The 19,464-nt window shown below is 33.1% G+C and overlaps 1 long non-coding RNA gene across 1 annotated transcript in view; it reads right to left on the bottom strand.

The window, feature by feature from the left end:
* Positions 1-9,500: 9,500 nt before the first annotated feature.
* LOC105855436 (uncharacterized) overlaps positions 9,501-19,464 on the bottom strand; it is a 67,289-nt gene continuing 57,325 nt past the window's right edge. Inside the window, exon 3 of the long non-coding RNA XR_001146617.3 lies at positions 9,501-17,579. This is a non-coding gene — a long non-coding RNA (uncharacterized LOC105855436). The remainder of the gene's footprint in view (positions 17,580-19,464) is intronic.

The raw sequence follows: 19,464 nt of genomic DNA, 5'->3' as shown, positions 1-19,464 counted from the left end.
CTGCATTTGGCTGGAAGCCTCTTAGACTATATTTTTGGACAGATTATATTCCCTGTGCCATGTTGTTATGGGGCTGAATCTGACACAGAGAAAGGTTTTCATAAATAAGATGGAAGTGTTACACTGCCATATTATTCTATGTCAATTCCATTTCCCTCTTACCACAACTTTTCAACCACTCTCATCATAATGAAAGGTGGAAGAGAAAATCTCACGAGAGTAGGGTGGTGGGGATATTCTGCTCATTCAGCTATCTTTGCTTTTTGTTCTGAGAGGTTTGATATTCAAAATATAGCATCAGCAGACTCTTCATTGCCTCTTTATAAATTTTTTAAAAGAAATTAAATATGTATACCAGATATGAGAATACATGTCCTCATTTTTACTTAATTAGTATGGGAGGAAAGGAAAAAAGGAGGAAATCAATTATTGCTGTTATCTGGCCATTTAAAGCTATTCTGACATGGAGCTTTGGTAGAGTGGAAGAAGAACAGAAGATTTGACATTTCTGTCAGATTTTATATCAATTCTATGTAAGGATTGGGTGTTGAAAAGATTATTACTATTTTAACAGTTTGCTGACACCTTCTTTCCCCCTCCCCCAATATGTGAACACCACATTCTGTGGCCATGAAAATCTGAGGGAAGTCTTCCACAGTGGGGAAGAAACAGGACCAGATTTGCATGTTAGACTCATGACTCTGGCAATAATGAGGAAGGTTTCTATGTTTTACAGAAACAATACTAGAGGCACAAAACAGATTCAACAAGATGATGAGGGCCTGAAATGGAAAAACCTCTTCAGAAGCATTTGCTAAGTAAATGGAAAGAGAGGTGGATGAATGAAGGCATGAACAGAGGCAGTGGAAAAGGAGAATGTTCAGTTGAAAGGCTGCAATGTAAGCAAAGAGGCTGGTTACAGTGTTGCACAGACTGAATGTTGAGAGAAAGACATGGGAGAGAATCTGGGTAACCCATAGGTTTCTGGCTAGCGTCACAGGGCATCATGATGATATCTTTTTTGTTTTTTTAAAGATAGGTAAATAGAGGAGTAGGCGAAGGGAAGTTGATAAATTCTGTTCTGGATAAGTTGCTTTGAGATGGACAGGTGATGTCTGGTAGAGGTGTTCAATAGGCTCCAAAGAGAATTGAATGAGCCATCTGGACTGAAAAGAAATATCTAGGCCTTGCCAGAATAGAAGGGGTAACTGAAACCAATTATAGGGAAAGAAATTGCCCAGGGATAATGTGTAGAAGAAGAGAAAAGAATGCCAAGATGCCAAGGAACTCCAAATTTAAGGAGAAATCAGAGAATGAGTCCTCTACAAAGGAGACAGAGCAGAGAAGCAGGCAGCATATTCTACTCCACCCTTATCACAGCATTTATTTGTGTATGTGTCTTCTGTCCTTTTAGGAGTATGCCCTTTAAAAAGCAGAGTTATTAAATATTTTACTCCAAAAATCTAAAATAGTATAAATAGTAGATGATAAGTAAATATTTGCTGCCTAAGTTAATACACATCTTTTCATTATAATATATATATTTTGATAACTCTATATGAGTTATTTCCCTATGTATTTAGTGGATGTACATGTTTATAACTTGTTAAAGTTATCCAATTTTGTGTAGCACTTCATTAATTATAATTATTACCCTTACATAATTGAGGTCAGAGAAATATTAGCCTAACATGGCTAATATTTAGGAACATTGGCCCAAACAATAGGTACAAATAACTTGAGAGACTATGCACACAATATCAAATAATGCTCAGAGATTTCTTTATTTCTTTTTTAAATCCCCAGGAAGCAAAGTCATCCCAACAACAACAACTTGACTACAGATGTAAAATACTCATGAAGAGAATAGGAAAAAAACACACTTTTCTTCTGTAAAGTTATTCAACATCCTGCACCACTTTTATAAACTAATTTGCAGTCGAAGTAATAGCATTTCTACATATGTATTTTGCATTAATGCAAATGTAGATGCTAATATTCAGGAAAATAATTTTATACTGTTAATATTAGCTATAAACTGTTCTGGCTGACCTGAGCTGCCTCAAGGGTGATTTCAGGAGCATTCGAAGAGTCCTCTGCCTCCTCAAATATAGTCCTTACCTGCTCTCTGACTCTTCTGATTTTCTTGTCTTATAAAGTAATTATTAGATTTAAGGATTACAATCTAAACATCCATTACAGAGAGGTCATAGCAACTTAATTTTTAAATAAAAAGTTACATGCAAATGTGAAATTTTGAAAATAGAGCAGCCTTACATTTGAGCACTGTTTTTAGGGAAAATTGTTAGTTCTTATAATTAACCCTTGTCAATTATACAGGACAATATATTTATTTGATCAATTGTTATACCTTTTGCAATTGATTTTCTGAATCTCCCAAAATGCTGCTCTTGGCCATTAACTTGTGAGCTTTTTGAAGGTAGAAACTGCCTCTTGACCGCTTTTCTATCCTGTACTTGTCACTGGTAGTTATCAGAGACTTGCATACAGAGAAGAAAAAGGGAGGTGGAAAAACCCACATCTGCCATGAAGGATATGTTCCTGAGTAGGAAATGGGTAAAAACAAAGGGATGAAGAAACACCAAAGGTGAATGGCCCATAAAAATATCTGATTATATGAAACCCAAAAATAATGGTGGATAAAAAATATGTTTCCTTCCTTTGAGAGACTGTTTCTGGGGTTCTTCACTAGAAAGGAGGCTTTGTCATAGCCAGGATGTTTCCTCCACAAGACATAAGAGAAGCAGACAATGAAGGCAGAAGCTCCAGGGAGTCCTGTAACTCATGCATGCTGTTTTCAGAACCAAATACTGCCTTTTTTTGAGTTCTGGCTTCAGAGGAAACTGACAGAACTAAAAGTACATTTGACATGTTCATTACTCAGAGAAATTAATCCATTACGGCAGATAATATACTCTTTTATCAAACTAAGGTCTAAATACCAACTGAAGGAAGTTATAAAGATGTGATTTTAGTGAGCATTGTGAGGTGTATTTTTGTAAAGAAAGCTGAGTACATTTAATTTAATAAAAATATTTGGCTTCCCAAAAGGTCAAAAGAAAATGTCTGAAAAAGGCCATGCTTCTATCTCATCAAAAAATGATCATATATATACACCCAAATTCCACTAAACCTTTTAAAACTGCTGTTACTTTTAGTACAGCAGATATAGACAGCAGAAGAATCTACTTTTGAAATGAGGATTATTAAGTCTTCTCAATACATTTTAAACCAAATGTATAAAGTAATATTTCAAATATGTGAAATAGAATTTAATTATGTAAAGCAGCATTTTATTTAAAGAAAAAATTCAAAAAGCTAATATTAAAATATGAATGTGATTTTGTATGTCAGGTATATAAACTGTAAAGTAACACACGCTTTAATATGTATCTTACCGATGCTTCACATACCACGTTCCTACAGTTGGAGTCACCAGTAGGTGGCAATATATTTGTGTACTATGTCCGGAAATGAGTTGAGGGGGCAGATGGTAATATTGCATATAAATATGGAGATATAAGAGACTTTTCTCATACCAATTTAACTTTTTATAAGCAAAATATTAGGATATAGTTATGTAAATATTAAATTTACATATTGTAAACAAATAACAAATAGAGCATTTTTCCCCTAGCATAAGGTTATGCTTAAAACATTAACATTTAAATTTATAAATTTTAATAATGTCTCTGAACAATGTGTTTTCTTGCATTTATTCAGACACTGAGTAACACACACTGGAACTTGTTTTGGTCTAAAGCTTTTTGGGAACTCTCTCTTGCCTGGTGTGCTTATGCCTTCTGAAGACCACAGAATGAAGGATCAAAGAATATGCTGAAATCAAACACTGAATATTAGCCCACTGTAGTTACTTAACTTTTTATTGAGTATAATACACGTACAGAAATGTGCACATATAAGTACAGGGCTTGATAAATTTTCACAAACTTAATAAACTTGTGCAAATGCACGCAGATCAAACAATAGAAAATTGCCAGCACCATAAAAACCTTCTCGTGCTTCCCTCTAGCAGCTATGCCCCACCTCCCAAGGGTAACCACTGTTCTGATTTCTAACAGCATGGCTTAGGTTCTTTTGCTTATATACCTTATATAAGTAGAATCCCACATTCTTTTGTATTTGTTTTCTTTCACTTAACATTATGTTAGTGAGAATCACCCATATTATTATACTTAATTGTAGGCTATTCGCCCTTATCATTAAATAGAATTCCTTGTGTGAATGTATCAAAATTTTTCTAGTCAACTGTTGATCTTTTGTGTTGTTTCCAGTTTGAAGTTGTTAGCTGCTATGAACATTCTAGTATACATCTTTTGGTGTGCATTTGTTTGATCTATGTCTGGGAGTGGAATCTCTCGGACATACATAGCGTATGCTGTCAGCATTAGTGCAAGAGACACTGCCAAACTACTTTCCAAAGTGGTTGTACACCACCTTGACTTTTAACCAAACACTTAGGTTTGTTATCCTCATGAGCTTCTCTGATTTACCATACCCCTGATTCAACCTGAAATCGTAGGCCAATCCCCAATTATTTAAGACCAAAGTTAAGTCCTATAGGATAAAGAAATTATCTAACCAGTTTATGTACCCCAAATGAATGATTCTTACCTCATTTTGTTGATGTTTCTTTTCCAAACAAATGGATTGGGTATAGCATGTCTGGAGAAATGGTGATTCCAGCTACCACTACTCTTAGTGTACATTTCATTTTCCCAGTACTTTCCACATGAATCTCAAGTATTATTATCCTCATTGTATGTGTGAGGAAACTGAGACTCACAGGGGTTAAATGATTGCCCAAGGTGGAATAGCTAGAGAGGGGCAGTGCAAGGATCTAATGTAAGTCTTTCCTGATTCTGAAGCCCAGCATCTTTCATGCTACCAAGCATGTCTCCTACATACCGCTATGCCACCTAGTGACTCCTGTCCATGCTGCATGGCTTAACTGGTCCCTTCTGCACATAGGGGGAGCTCCCTGTGAACATCTTTGTGGATTGGTTTAGCCATGTTAATTCAGAGTGATTGTTTTCTGACAGATTGTTTCCCACTGACTTTCATAATTAAAACATATGCAATATGAAATATAATTTTAAATGTTACATGATCTGTTCTTCATATTAATATATGGGATTGGGGATTTGGGACAGAGATACAGAAACAGAAACAGAAACGATGCTATTCCATTTATTCTTTGTGTTTTTAGTAATGGTCATAATTTCATATTTCAAGTACAAATGTTTATCTTGTGTCTTTGACATCTCTTTCGCTACTTTGAAGACATGAGCAAAAGCAATTGCTATCTGTGACCACGACTAAAGAGATTGTTTTCTCTTCCCTAATTCATTGAAGCTGCATATTCGTTTACAACTGGAAGTCATTAGTCACATACACATTTGCTGATTGCCATTCTATTTCTCCCATAGAAGTTTCATCTTTTTGCTCAAAATGTATCATTTCACTTGTACACATTCCAAGCACATGCGAATGTTATGTGTTTCTACTGTACATTGGCTCTGCTTCATCTCATTCCATAGCTATTGCCAAAAATCCATTGTATGCACACAACAAATCCTGTGGACTTTGTTGAAGCAAATAACATTGGAATTCTCCAATGTCAACACTCTGGCTTCTTTCCATAACCTCAGAGTTGGTATTCCTCTCTTGCTATTTAGTGCTAATTATGGCTTTAAATGATGCTGGTAAGATGTTCAAAGAATTGGATGTGATTAATATGATAGGGTCAACTTTCTCGTGAACATAAAGTAGATTGCACAGTATCTTCATTCTATACGCCTTTACTTTGGTCTGAAATAATTTCTTTTACTTTTTCATCTTTATCATAATTAAGAAATTATGCTGAATGCCCACTTTGGTCTAAGAATGAATTGAATTAATTCACTGTGCTGTCATTCCCCCCAAAGAACAAATCTTTGCCCTTGAAAAGGTATCCATTGAGTACCATAGCGTTCTGTCCTTGGCCCTGTGCAAGTCACTCTTGTCAGCAATGTTTAGATGAAAGAATAGGAGGAATACTTTTCAAATTTTCAGGACTCTGAGAAGTGTAGTAATTTTATTATTTCAGGATTAAGATTTAAAATTATTCCAACAGGCTAGAATAGTTTACCAAAACAAATAGAATAAAATTTAAAACAGAATCAAGGAGAGTTATGAATTTAAACATGAAGGATTAATTGTACATGTAGAGGATATGGACAACTGCTCTGAAAGAAATTCCTATAAAAATTTGGAAGCTTTAGTTCTCTTGGAGCTAAGTATTAGCCAACATATGCTACAAGTATAATCTCTCTCAATTTTATTTACTATTATCAAGCATTACTGTGTATCTAGTATTTTACTAGGCAATTTTACATGTTATTTACACAAGATAAATAAAAGTATATCAAATGTAAACTCTTAAATCTTGTTTAAAGCTAAGATCATAACACATAGAAACAATTAATTGAAGGCATTTATTTAGGGAGTGAAACAATGTATTCTAAGGACATTCCTTTCTGAGCATCTAAATAGATATAAGAACAAAATAAAGAACTGTTAGTGTTCTTAATGTTTGACTATACTCTCTTAAATTCTATTTGTTCCAGCCATGGTTTTATAGTCTAAATCAATTTGTGTTAACATTTTCTGATATCTAATTTGCCAATGATTTATATGGTTGAAGAAACATTCCTAATATTTTATACCTCATAAATAGGTATAAAATAGGTATATATATTGAGTGTAAATTTTCCCTTAATTTTTTTTTTAACATACAAGTTCTTTGTCATGTGTTTCATCAAAACTCCAGATTATACACTGAAAAGAATAAAGGAGATGATTCCAACCTGGAAATGTTAATAGTTATTTCCTAGAAGCTCCCTCAAGAAGCTAACTGTTGCTCTGTCATACTTTAAAGTGTGGTAAAACTGCACCTGATGAGTGTGAACATAGGTGTGCATCAAATATACCCCTAAGGTAGGTATAAATAATTTATCCATGGTGAACTGAAGAGATTCATTCAAGTGTAGCTGAGATCACTCTCAGGAACACTGTAGAAGTGGCTTTTATTCTATACCTCAGATTATAAATGGTGAGTCTCACAGAGGCTAAGATTCAGTGATGTTTCTGTGCCATTTCTGAACACGATTAAAGATAGTTACTTAAGTTCCACATTCCAGTATTAATTCTGTTCTGATTTCCATTCACAGGCATTGATCAAACCAAACAGTAATGAGTCTATTCATAGATCCAGTGGCGTCTTTGAGAATTTGAGTGAGAAGGTGTTGGGATTATTATAAAATATGAAAAAGAATGCATTCCTAGCATGAAAAATTTAATAACCAGTAAATATTTTAAGGCATATCTTGTACTCTTATTCAAGAGATTTTTGTATGCACCTTAGAGCAATATGGGGATGGCCCTTAGGGTCCAGTAAATTTGAACCATTTTTAGACAGTTTTTAAGAAGCTTTCACAAAGCAACCAAAATTATTCAAAATTGATTTTTTGCACTCTAACATGGGCATCTATGAGAAGTAAGACTGGAAATACATTTTTATTGAATTATATCCTTCTTAAATATTTTAAAATTACATGCAGCAATGGTATTCTCTTTCTGGAGTATATAGATAAGAAGGATCACAATTCCCATCTCTTTGGAATCTACAATGAGCTGCCATAAGGAAATAGCAAGTGAAAGTTAAAGAGACCAAGAAAATTAAGGAGAGTCTGTAGGTCAGAGATTAAGTCCACCTTTTTAGTTCAGGAGACAAGAGCAAGCAGTAGCTAGATACTGAAAGTGGTGGATATGAAAATATACTGAGACAAAGCAATTTGAGTTGGGAAACCATGAGAACAGAAGCTGTTTATGAGCTCCTAGGCACATATAGGACATTTTAAAATACTGAGAACATAGCATTCGTCCAGGAGCATTCTGCTTTCCCTTACAAAAAAATAAAAGGCACACATTTTTCTCCTCCTACATGAGCTGCATGTTAGGAAAAAAATGTTTATATTTCTTGAAAATTCTACCTTATGCTCACTTTAAATTTTAAAATTTTGTGTATTTGCTGTTAATTTTTCTTTCTTTAAATTTAAATCTCTGAGTTCCTTTGTAAATGAATCTCAGACAGAAAACAATGACAATTTAATCAGGCAAATTTCTACCTTTCATCAGCTAAACTTTCCTTCTGGAAAAATTTTCCTACAAAATTTATGGTGTTGATATTTTTGGAGTTGCATATTCAATTGAAACTTTTTCATGTGTACTAGCACTCCTTTTGTAAGAACAAATAGTTTTTACTTTCTTTTAGCTAATTAAATATTTGAACATCCTGGAATCAAGGCTCCTTAGACCTGGAAAGAACATTAAACATTGCATAGCTCACTCTTATATTACTGAATCTTTACCTTTTTCTGCTAAATATCTGTGTTATCTAAATCAATACTTCAGTGAATGGGAACATATTATGTTTTGAGGAAGTTTATTCTTTCTGTGGAGAGTCTGACCTTTTAGAAAGTTCTTATTATTGAACAAAATTTATCTCTGGAAAAATCGGGGGCCATAAAACAAGTGTGGTTTTTCTTCTCTCCTCTTCTAGTGTTTGCTCATGGCCATCACAACCTTTTTACCTCACCTGTTGAGTCTTTTCTTCTTCACTTCTTTCTAGCATTTACAGGTCTTTAAACTGAATATTGTTTTGAATTTCTTTATCATCTTGGTTGCTACTCTCTGGTCATGGCTGTTGGTAAATATTACAGTAAGTGTGGCATCAATACCTGATCACGATTGTTCAGGATTGTTTTATCTAGAACAAAGTAGAAAGGAACTACCACTTTGCTGGTTCTATTAGTACAGCCTAATATACAATTAAACTTTGTGTAGGCATATTTATTGCTGCCATACATTGAACTTACTATTTGCTAAAAGCCCCCTTTATGTTACTGTTTTGAAGGCACAGCTCTTATCGTCTACTTGTTCAGCGTTCAAGCAAAAATCTACCATTAGTTGCTATGTAACAGGCAATTTGTGACTATCAGATAATCTTTTTCTCTACTTTCATGTAGTTACTCTTATAAGTTATTGTGTCCATATTTAAGGTTGAGGCACAGAAAGAATAATACATTTTGCATTTGTTGGTCTTTTAGTTTTGTTGCTCAGATTATGATTCTCTGTGGTAGGTTAGAAATTTTTTTTTAAAAAGCCAAAATGAGCTCATTGAAATACAAACAAAAACACTATGCATTTGAAAGAGTACCTTTAAGAAGTTATATATGCCTTGATTGGACTAAAATTATAGCTTCTTTCAGATTTATATTAAGTGAAAGTTGGGTTTTTTTTGAGACAGAGTCTCGCTTTGTTGCCCAGGCTAGGCATGGCATCAGTTTAGCTCACAGCAACCTCAAACTCCTGGGCTCAAGAGATCCTTCTGCCTCAGCCTTCCAAGTAGCTGGGACTACAGGCATGCGCCACCATGCCCGGCTAATTTTTTTTACATATATTAGTTGGCCAATTAATTTCTTTCTACTTATAGTAGAGACGAGGGTCTCACTCTTGCTCAGGCTGGTTTCGAACTCCTGACCTTGAGCAATCTGCGCACCTCGGCCTCCCAGAGTTCTAGGATTACAGGCGTAAGCCACCGTGCCCGGCCTAAGGGAAAGTTTTGAGAAACTACTTTCTATACTTTACTTGAAGACTTATACAAAGACATTTCTAAAAATAGTGACTGTTATAGGACAAATGCAACTTTTGAAGTTTTAAGACTAGTTTTCTCACATTTTGGGTGCTAAGTGTCTGAAAGTGGGTGATTTTTAAAAAATTTATTTGGTTTTGCTCCTTTTATAATTAAAGAGCTCTTATTCAAATCCTATTAACTTTCTTATTTGTGCTATTAATTTTAAAAGCCACAAACTAAAGATAGTTCTATCATGTTCATGTATGCTGATTTGATCTTTGGAAGGCAGCTGTGCTAACCACTATACCACCAACACCACAGGTGATTTGATCTTTATGTGTACAATCAAAATAAAATGAATATTTTTAAAGTCAGTGAGACAATCCAGGGACAGGAATCACTTTTGATGAATTCATTCTTCCAGGATTTTAATTTGTCAGGTAGTTTTAGTATATGAACTTATCCACAATATTGCATATATTAGCTAAGAAATACAAGAACCATTCAATATAAAGCACAATTCAAATCTTGTTCTAGCCCACTGGAATCTATAGCAGCTGGCAACGAAAATAGCACATATCAATCATTACCGTAAAGGCCAGATCTGAGAAAAGACTAAGTAAAGAACACATATTTATGAAAGCAAAGTTAAAAATTATAAATAATAGCCAAATGCAAGAGGAGTTTTCTATTATATTTAATATTCACATATCATTTAAAAAGTCACGTGTAAGTAATAAAGAGCATTTTTAATAATCCTGAAGTACTTATCTGTATCCCTGTGTATTATACACCCAATATTCATCTCTGAGATATCCAATTATTATGTGCTAGACTGACATATTTTCTCTTAAACTGGAGATTTACTTTTTAACCAATAAGAATTGTTTCAATACTAAATAAGTACTTTAACTCAAAAGACATTTAAATTAGTTTGGAAATCAAAGGAATAAATATAACCACAATATATCAGCATTTTAATTTTAATGCATACTATTCTAATAATTTAATAGAAACTAATAACGACACCCATCATTTGAGTAAAGAAAATATTGCTTTTCTTTTACAACGTAGGTATTTTACACAGGTATATTACATTATACAAACAATAAATTTAGACAACGTCATCTATAGTAACTCAGAAAGGGAGAGGAAGAGGTCTTTAAATAGGGGTAGGACCTGACATTTCACTCAATGAGTATAAGCTCTGAGATTTGACTCCACTTTAGTTCAAAGATAGCTCATAATTAAGTGATACAGTAAATAAGTACATCATTTTCAAGAGTCTATTAATGAATTTTTATTTTTATGTTGTAGAGCACTTCTGTTTTTCCTAAATGGTTTCTAATACTTACATAGCACTGTGCTAAATACTGTTTTAAGATTTAAGTATTATTACTATCATCTTGTTTTCAAGATGACTATCATCTTGTTTTCAAAAATCTGATGTGCAGAAGGTCATAGTGCTCTTGTGAAAGTTGACCATAAGCAACTTGGTTCCAAAATCTTCTGTCTTAATCAGCATGTTCACACAGTACACAAATATATTCACATGCACAAGTATACATAAAAATAAAAATGGACTGTGTTTTATTGATCTTTGCATCCTCATAACTACTATAGTAAGGCTTTGCATATTTTGTGCTAAGTACATGGATCATTTATCAATGACTGATGATAGTAATCAACGTTACTTTTAATCTTATTTTTTCTGACTCCAAATTTATGAAATATATTTTAAGATCACAATATAATTTATTGACCCATCTGAAACACTTTTGAGAGAAAAAGTGCTATTAAGAATTACATTAGGACAACAAGGGGAACTGGGGCTGCCCCAGGCCAACCAGTATCAATGGCCTATTTATGTGAGAGTAGAAGACTAAGGCTCAGAGGCTCAAGAGTTTTGTCAAATGGAAAAACTTGAATAGGTTCTCTGTCTGCAAAGACTATGCTTTTGCAACTTTATAACATAGAATCAAAAAATTATAACATTTAGAACCGAAGAAGACTTTAGAAACTGTCTCATTATCTATTAGTATTACACATCACCCAAAGCTTGGTGGCTTCACAGCATCCATTTGTTTAACTCGGGATCTTGCTGAAGTTCTCATAGCCTAAGCTGGGCGTGGATGATTTAATTTGGGTTTCTGCATGTGCCTGCAGTTAGTTAGCAAGTTGGACTGAAAACTGGGTGGTCCCATGTGATCTGAACAAAATCAAATGATCTGGTGATGGGCTGGCTGTTGACTAGGACAATGAGTGCGGGGTGATTGGCTAACACATCTCTCATTCTCCAGCAGGCTACCTTGAACTTGTTCATATGTCAGGGTTCCCAGGGGCCCAGGAGAAGACAAGCCCATATGTGCAAACACATTTGAAATCTGTTTGCATTATATTTGCTATTGTCCCACTTGCCAAGCAAGGCATATTGTTAAGCCCAGAGCGAATGTAGGAAGAACTACTCAGGGCATGGATACTGAGGGACTTGAAGGAAAAAATATTTTGTTTTCAGTTCAGGTATATCTATCACTCAGTAACTAGTGTGGTACTTTGTGGTATTGAGAACCCAGAATTAGCTTGAGCAGCTCTACCATGTGTGGCCTTAATCTCAGAGTTCAGGATGTCAGCATCTGCTCCACCCAAAGGACAGAAATAGGAGTGAGGGGAGCCAAATGGTACAATTGCATTGTCTCTTCAGGAATATTCCCCAAAGCTCTCACAAAGTACTTCTCACATTCTCATCTTTATCACATCTCTTCTCATAATATTTGACAAATGTAGTCACAATGCCACAACTAATTTCAAAGGAGTGTGGGAAATATAGTCTAATTCAGAATGGTCATGTGCTCAGCTAAATATTCTATTAATATGGATGGAGACACAAAATAGATTTTGGAGATTTTAGGAGATTCTGCCACACATGGCTCCTGTGATTCATACATATGCACCAATATAAGAAAATTACATGTTTGTGTACATACCATAAATTGTAAAATAATACAATTGCTTTTTCTCATACATTGTAAAGTTTCTCTCCTTCAAAAATGGTTAGAGACCAGTTAAAATTTACCAAGAAATACTTGAATTTACCAAGAAATAATAATCACATTTAGAAACAGAATTTTCCATTTTTTTAAGGTCAAAAACTGATTTACAATTCCTATTTTATGTTTCAAGAATTCTAGGTAACATCTGTATTCCAGTGATTGAGGCCATTCTTTGATATTTTAATATCACTTAGCCCCCCTGATCACCACGTATGTTATCAGTCTCAAGGTGGAGGTGGGGAGGGAGAGAGATTTTCTTTAAGTTAGAAATAAATAAGAATCTAGAAATTTAACTCACTTATTCATCCAGGTGATTTTACTGAAAGAGTGACAATCTCTTGTTATCTAGTTTAAAGCCTTTTATATCCATGGTGTAGGTCATATAAACAACAGAGGGAATGGAAGATGAGTCACTTCAACATTTTAATATGTACAGTGCCTGATGTAACTGAGTTTTACAGTAACACTTTGACAGTGTGTATTTTTAAAAGCATCTTTTACAAAAGTCTCAAAGCACTTTACATTTAAAACATTAAAAGCTCAAAAGAAAAAAGTTAGAAATCTGAAGCAGTGGGAAGTCTAGATCAATTTGAGAGTAATTACTTCAATTATTTCTAATAAAATCATTTTGTATTAAGTGAAAATAGTTTTAAGTTTTAAACATTCATTGAGGATTAAGAGTGGCAGGCTAAAGCCTTTATCTTTCCATAAAAAATGAGCCTCATTATGCTATATTGAGTTAATAGACTTTTATAGGTTTTTTGTGAGATAAAGAAAAGTATGTAATTGCTTATACTAATCAAGAAGGACAGCCAAATCTATTTTTCTTAAGTGCAGTCACATTGCAACAATCAAAAACTAAGAATATGGATGATAAATTTCTTCCAATGGTCAAAAATTTTGTGATATGATTCCAATCCAAATTTTTTTATCCCTGTTGTGATACTGTCTACCTTCATTTATTTGGGAATGATCCTTGGACTTAATTGTGGTTTAAGAACACAGATTCTGAAGCCAGTTCAAATCCCAACTCAAAAATCATTAAGCTATGTGACCTGGAGCAAGTAACAAACTTTTTTGTTCCTCAATTTCCATCTCTATGTAATAGAAACAATAACAATATCTATCTAATTGTGTTGTTGTCAGGATCAAGTAAGGTTGTATATTTAAAGTACATAAAACAGTGTCTGTCACATAGTGAGTGTTATCTGAATTTAGCTGTTGTTGCTATTATCTCTAAGGTTTCTTCCAGCTTTACTCTTTTATGATTCTATTATCTTCGCTATGATATTCTTTATATGGAATATAAGCCACTGATAGATTTTTTGGGTTTTAGTGAATTTTCTAAGCATTGACACCATGCTTCAAATAATGTAACAGCTTATGATTTGTAACATGTGCTATAAATAGTAAGAAATTAGTTTTAATAGAGAACCTTCTAGAAAGAGTGATGCTTAACTGGAAAGCCTATTTTGAACTTGTAATAGTCAAGTGAGATCCACAAGTCCAGGTACTTTTCTGTTACAAATATGTCATCTCCCCCACCAACTTCAAATATATATGGATATGTGAATGTGAGTGTGCATACATATATGCTGTTCAGTGATATGTAAATCAAAATTCCTAATCCTTATTCAATGAGGAGAAACTGGTAAAAATCCTTAGCCAGGAGAGGAGGACAGGAGAAATGTCTGTCTTCTGGAATAGCCCAGGTGTATCTCTCTGAAGAGATTTTTTTCTCTTCGTGAGCAGTTCAGTTTCTAGTAATAATTTTTTATTGCTTCCCAAAGCACCCTTGTGCAGATGTTAGCTGAGTATCTGTGTAGTTGTAGCACAATTTAATTATAAATATAAAAATCTTCCAGCCACTCAGTCTGACATTATTCAATATTAAAAATTAATGCAGAGATTTTATTAATTTGTGTTTTTGTTATTCTGGATATTTCTCTATTTAAAAAGCTCCATTTTACCTAATTTTCTCTCTAAAGTAATAAGTAAAATCTGCTTTTTCTTTGGTTAGAATATCTGATTGCAGAATATGTTAATTCTTAACTCTGTCTCTCTTATAGTTTTGATTTCAAACCATGCATATGTATCATTTATTAAAAAAATTTTAATCAATAATTTAAAATACAAAAAGAAATGAAAAGATATTTCCTAAATCAAGGACTTTGTTTTAATGTATAAGGTAGTTTTAATAAAATATAAATATTAAATGAAGTTTTAATAAAAATGTCTCTACTCAGAGTTTTGTATTTAACTATTTTATTCTCACTCTCATTTAGTGCATACTATCTTCAGTATTTTCCCAAATTAAAAAAAATTAAATTTCATTGTGTATGATAAATTTTCTTTACTTTTGCAAAAATGTTATCTTATACATCAACTGAGTGTTTAGGCTATGGAATGGAAGCATAACTCGATCTTCCATTCAGTGACAGCAGAATTTGAAAGATGCCAAATTCTCTCCCAATGAAAAATAGATCCCCATGAGGCTGACACAATGTCTGAAATTTCCACCATTAACATCACTCCTTGAAGGCTCTGTGGAGACATGCATTTTAATTAGGTTAAGGCATTATATTTCCCGGGTAAATCATTTGCTACCCAACATAATAGCATGTATTTTTCCATCTTATTAAAACTCATTAACACACAGCAGAACCCTGAGGAAATGACATGAAATAGAAAACAAGTATATATTAGAGAGATGAAGAGATAGAGAAAGGTCAGATTCATGAGAGTCGCCAGGTTCCAGTAAGCATTTCTGGACCCAAAAGAAGCATCATGGGGTTTCAGGAATCTCTTATGATTTCTCCTAAACTCTTCACCATATTATTTTGTTTGGAGCTTTTTATTATTTTGTTTTAAATTTTTGTTTTTGTTTTGTTTGCTTTAATAACCGACTCTCTAAGACAAGAGCCACCCATATTGGATGTGACCTTGTATTGCCTCTATTCTGGTAAAGCATGATATCAAATTGCCATTCTATCCTGGTACTGCTGCAGGAACCTACTTTTACCACACATATTTGCAAGTTTCCATGAACGCTTTATTAAAGAAAATCCAAAAGCACAAAACTAAAAAGAGAAACAATAAGCTAGATGGCAATAACACAATAATTAATGGAACCCCAAACATGAATGACAAACACATGAATTTTTTATAATGAACTTGAAAGTAATATAGACTCCCATTTTTGTCTATTTTATTAAATATTCTGAAAACCTCCCGCATTAAAAAAATAAAATAAGATGAAACCATCAAATATCTAAGAACTCAATAAACTAGAGGACAAACAAAACAGAGCACACACATAAACACACACACACATGAAAAGCTGAAATCCAGAAGAATAAATTTATCTTAGAGCTCCAAAACTCCCAAGGGCATTTTCTAACCCCTAAAGCAAGAGGTTTGCATTTTACCTAACTATGAAGAAAGTTGTTGGTTCCAGGTAAGGTGACAATTGAAAATAAGTTTTCTGTATAGAGTGGAATTTTTTATAGGTTTTACCCTCAGTAAAAGTGTGGACTAGTGACATCTAACTCACCAAGAAAGTGAGAAGAGAAGGAAATTTCCCTATCTTGGCTTGGGGTCTAAGTGAAAAAAGAATTATCTTGGGAAATGGTAACTAAAGGCCAACTCTCATGGAGGTTTGTGATTCAACATTAAACTAACTACATTACACAGAAAATCTCAAGCTGAAATATTAACAGAAAATGATGCCATAGCATTCTGGAAAACTGGGCAGAATAACACATAGATTCTCTCCAAAGGAATCACATTAGGCTAAATGGGTTTTATGAATGTAAGGATGATTCAATGTTGGAAAATCAATCAAGATAATTCTCTACTGAGAAAACCACATGATCATATCAATTAATGCAGAAAAATCATTTGACAAAATCCAACATCCTTTCATGGTCACACTCTTGGGAAACTAGGAATCAAAAATACTTCCTAAGACTCATAAAAGGCATGTACAAAATACTTAAAGCTAACAAAATATTTAAAGATGGAACATTGAATGTTTTTCTTTTAAGATCACTTAGTGCTTTGTTTCTTACAGAAGACAACAAGGATATCCACTATTACCACTCCTATTCAACCTCATAAAAGTCCCAGCTAATGCAAAAAGGAAAGAAAAAGAAATAAATAGCATATGGGTTGGAAAATAAAAACGAAAAGTCTCCCTATTCACAAATAACAAGATTGTCTATATGTAGAATTCTAAGGACTGTAAAACAAAGCAAGACAAAACTTCTAGTACTAATAAGTGAGTTTTCAGTGTTACAAGACACAAGGTAAATACATAAAAAAATCAATTATAATTCTTTTTTGCAGCAATGAACAACAGGAAACACATTTTTAAAAATACTATTTACAGTAGCTCCCCTCAAAAGATAAACTTAGGTAAAGTATAGGTAAATATGTAGCCATTAGGTAAATATGTAGCCAATCATATAGAGGATCTGTATGCTCAAAATTATAAAATGCTATGGAGAGAAATCAAATACCTAAATAACTGAGGAGTGTACATAGTGTACATAGATTAGGAGACTTAGCACAGTAAAGATATAAATTTTATTAAAAATAATTAGGAGCAGATTAGATGCTACAGAAGAAGATAGTGAACTTGAAGATATAATAATACAATCAATCCAAAATAAAGAAGAAACAAAACTTGCAAAAGGATGGTCAGAACTTCAGTGATCTGTGGGAAACATAAAGTAATATAACATACTCTTAATTGAAATTCCAGAATACAGAAAGATTGTCGGGAAGGAAAATATTTGAAGAAGTTAGGTCTGGAAAAAAGAAGAAAACAAAGTTTAGTCATGAATCCATACTCATGAATTCCATATGTGAATATATCAAATCAAATTAATGATTACTAGCAAGAAAGAAAAGATAAGAATGACTATAGACTTACCCGAAGAAACCAGGAAAATCAAGAAACAAAGGAATAACATCTTTAAAATGCTGAAGGGGAGAAAACATCTAGAATTTTTATCCATAAAAAGTATATTTCAAAACAAACAGGAATTAAAAGTTTTTTTCAGGAAAACATGACATCTGAGAATTTATTGCATCATACCCTCAATACAAGAAATATCAAAGGAAACTCTTTGTAATACCAGAAGGAAACTTGGATGTACACACAGGAATGAAAGAGCTGTTTTACATTTTAAAATTTCTGTAAAATCTAATTGCTTAAAATAAAAATATAAATAATTTATTGTGGTCTTTATAACATAGAAGTAAAATCTATGAAAATAACACAAAGGACAAGAGGAATAAATAATAAAATATTGTTGTAAGCATATTATATGTGAAATGATATATTATGTGAAGGCAGATTGTGCTAAGTTACATATTATAAGCCCTCAAGAAAATGTAAGAAAGTCACAAAAAGGAGTCTTAGCTAAATAACCAATAGTAGAGATAAAATGGGATAATGAAAAATACTCAATCAAAAAAACAAATGTTGGAAAAAAAGGGAGAGAAACAGAGAACATATGGAACAAATAGAAAACAAATGGCAAGATGGTAAATTTAAACCCAACCATGTCGGTGATAACATTAAATGTAAATGATCTTAACACACCAATTAAAGGACAGAGATAAACAGACTGAATAAAAATGCAAACCCAAATATCTGTACTCTATGAGAAATTAATTTTATATATAAAAACAGATATATTAAAAGGAAAATTATAGAACAATATACACTATGAAACATACAAAAAGTTTTGGCTTTAAAGCACAAAACTTACTTAAGAATAAAGTATGTTACCAGGGATAAAGAGGGAACATAAATGTTCATACCAGAATTATTTATAACAACTGAAAGCTGCAAATATCGTAAATGTCCATCAACAGGTAAGTGGATAAAAAATTGGCATACCTATACAACATATCAATACAATAAAAAGTAACAAACTATTGATGCATGCAACAACATGAATGCATCTCAGAAATATGCTGAGATAAAGACGTCAGATATAAAAAATTATACACTGTATGATTCCATTTATATAAAACTTTAAAACTTCAAATATAGTATATTCTGACAGAAAGTAAATTAGTGGTTTCCTGCATCCAGGGATGGCAGTGGGGAGGGAATAGATGGGGAAGGGCACAAAGAAGATTTTTCTAGGTGATAGGAATGTTCTATCTTGATTTTGGTGGTAGTTGCATGAATGTATAAACCTCCCATATGTACACTTAAAATAAATTTATTTTATTGCATTTAAACCATATTTCCATACATTTATTTAAAAGAATGAATTAATGATCATAGGAGTAAATGAAAAATCTGAAACAATATAATTCCTGTTGATGTATAATTGAAAACAATTTCTAAACATAAAAGGGATCAAAGCAAACTCATTATTCAATGATGTATTCAAACTTAAGCAAAAATGTGAATGTTTTGAGAGGCATATAGTTGATAATTCTATTCTGAATAGAATTGATTGATAACTGTGATTGATAACTGAATAGAATGATTGATAACTGTGAAAGTTAGAATAGTGGTTAGATTGTGTGGGTGGTATGAGCAGGACAGGAAAGCTTTAGGAAGAAATGTGGTTGGGCTTCAAACATATTGAAGGAGTTCTATGTCTTGACTTGAGTGTCTACCTGATGTCACCTTTTTAATAATTTAAACTGTTGATTTTATGCATTCTT

The sequence above is a fragment of the Microcebus murinus genome, chromosome 1 (genome assembly GCF_040939455.1).
Source record: "Microcebus murinus isolate Inina chromosome 1, M.murinus_Inina_mat1.0, whole genome shotgun sequence".
Lineage (NCBI taxonomy): Eukaryota > Metazoa > Chordata > Mammalia > Primates > Cheirogaleidae > Microcebus > Microcebus murinus.
Note: the sequence above shows the minus strand (reverse complement) of the source record. Positions and strands in the feature narration are given on the sequence as shown.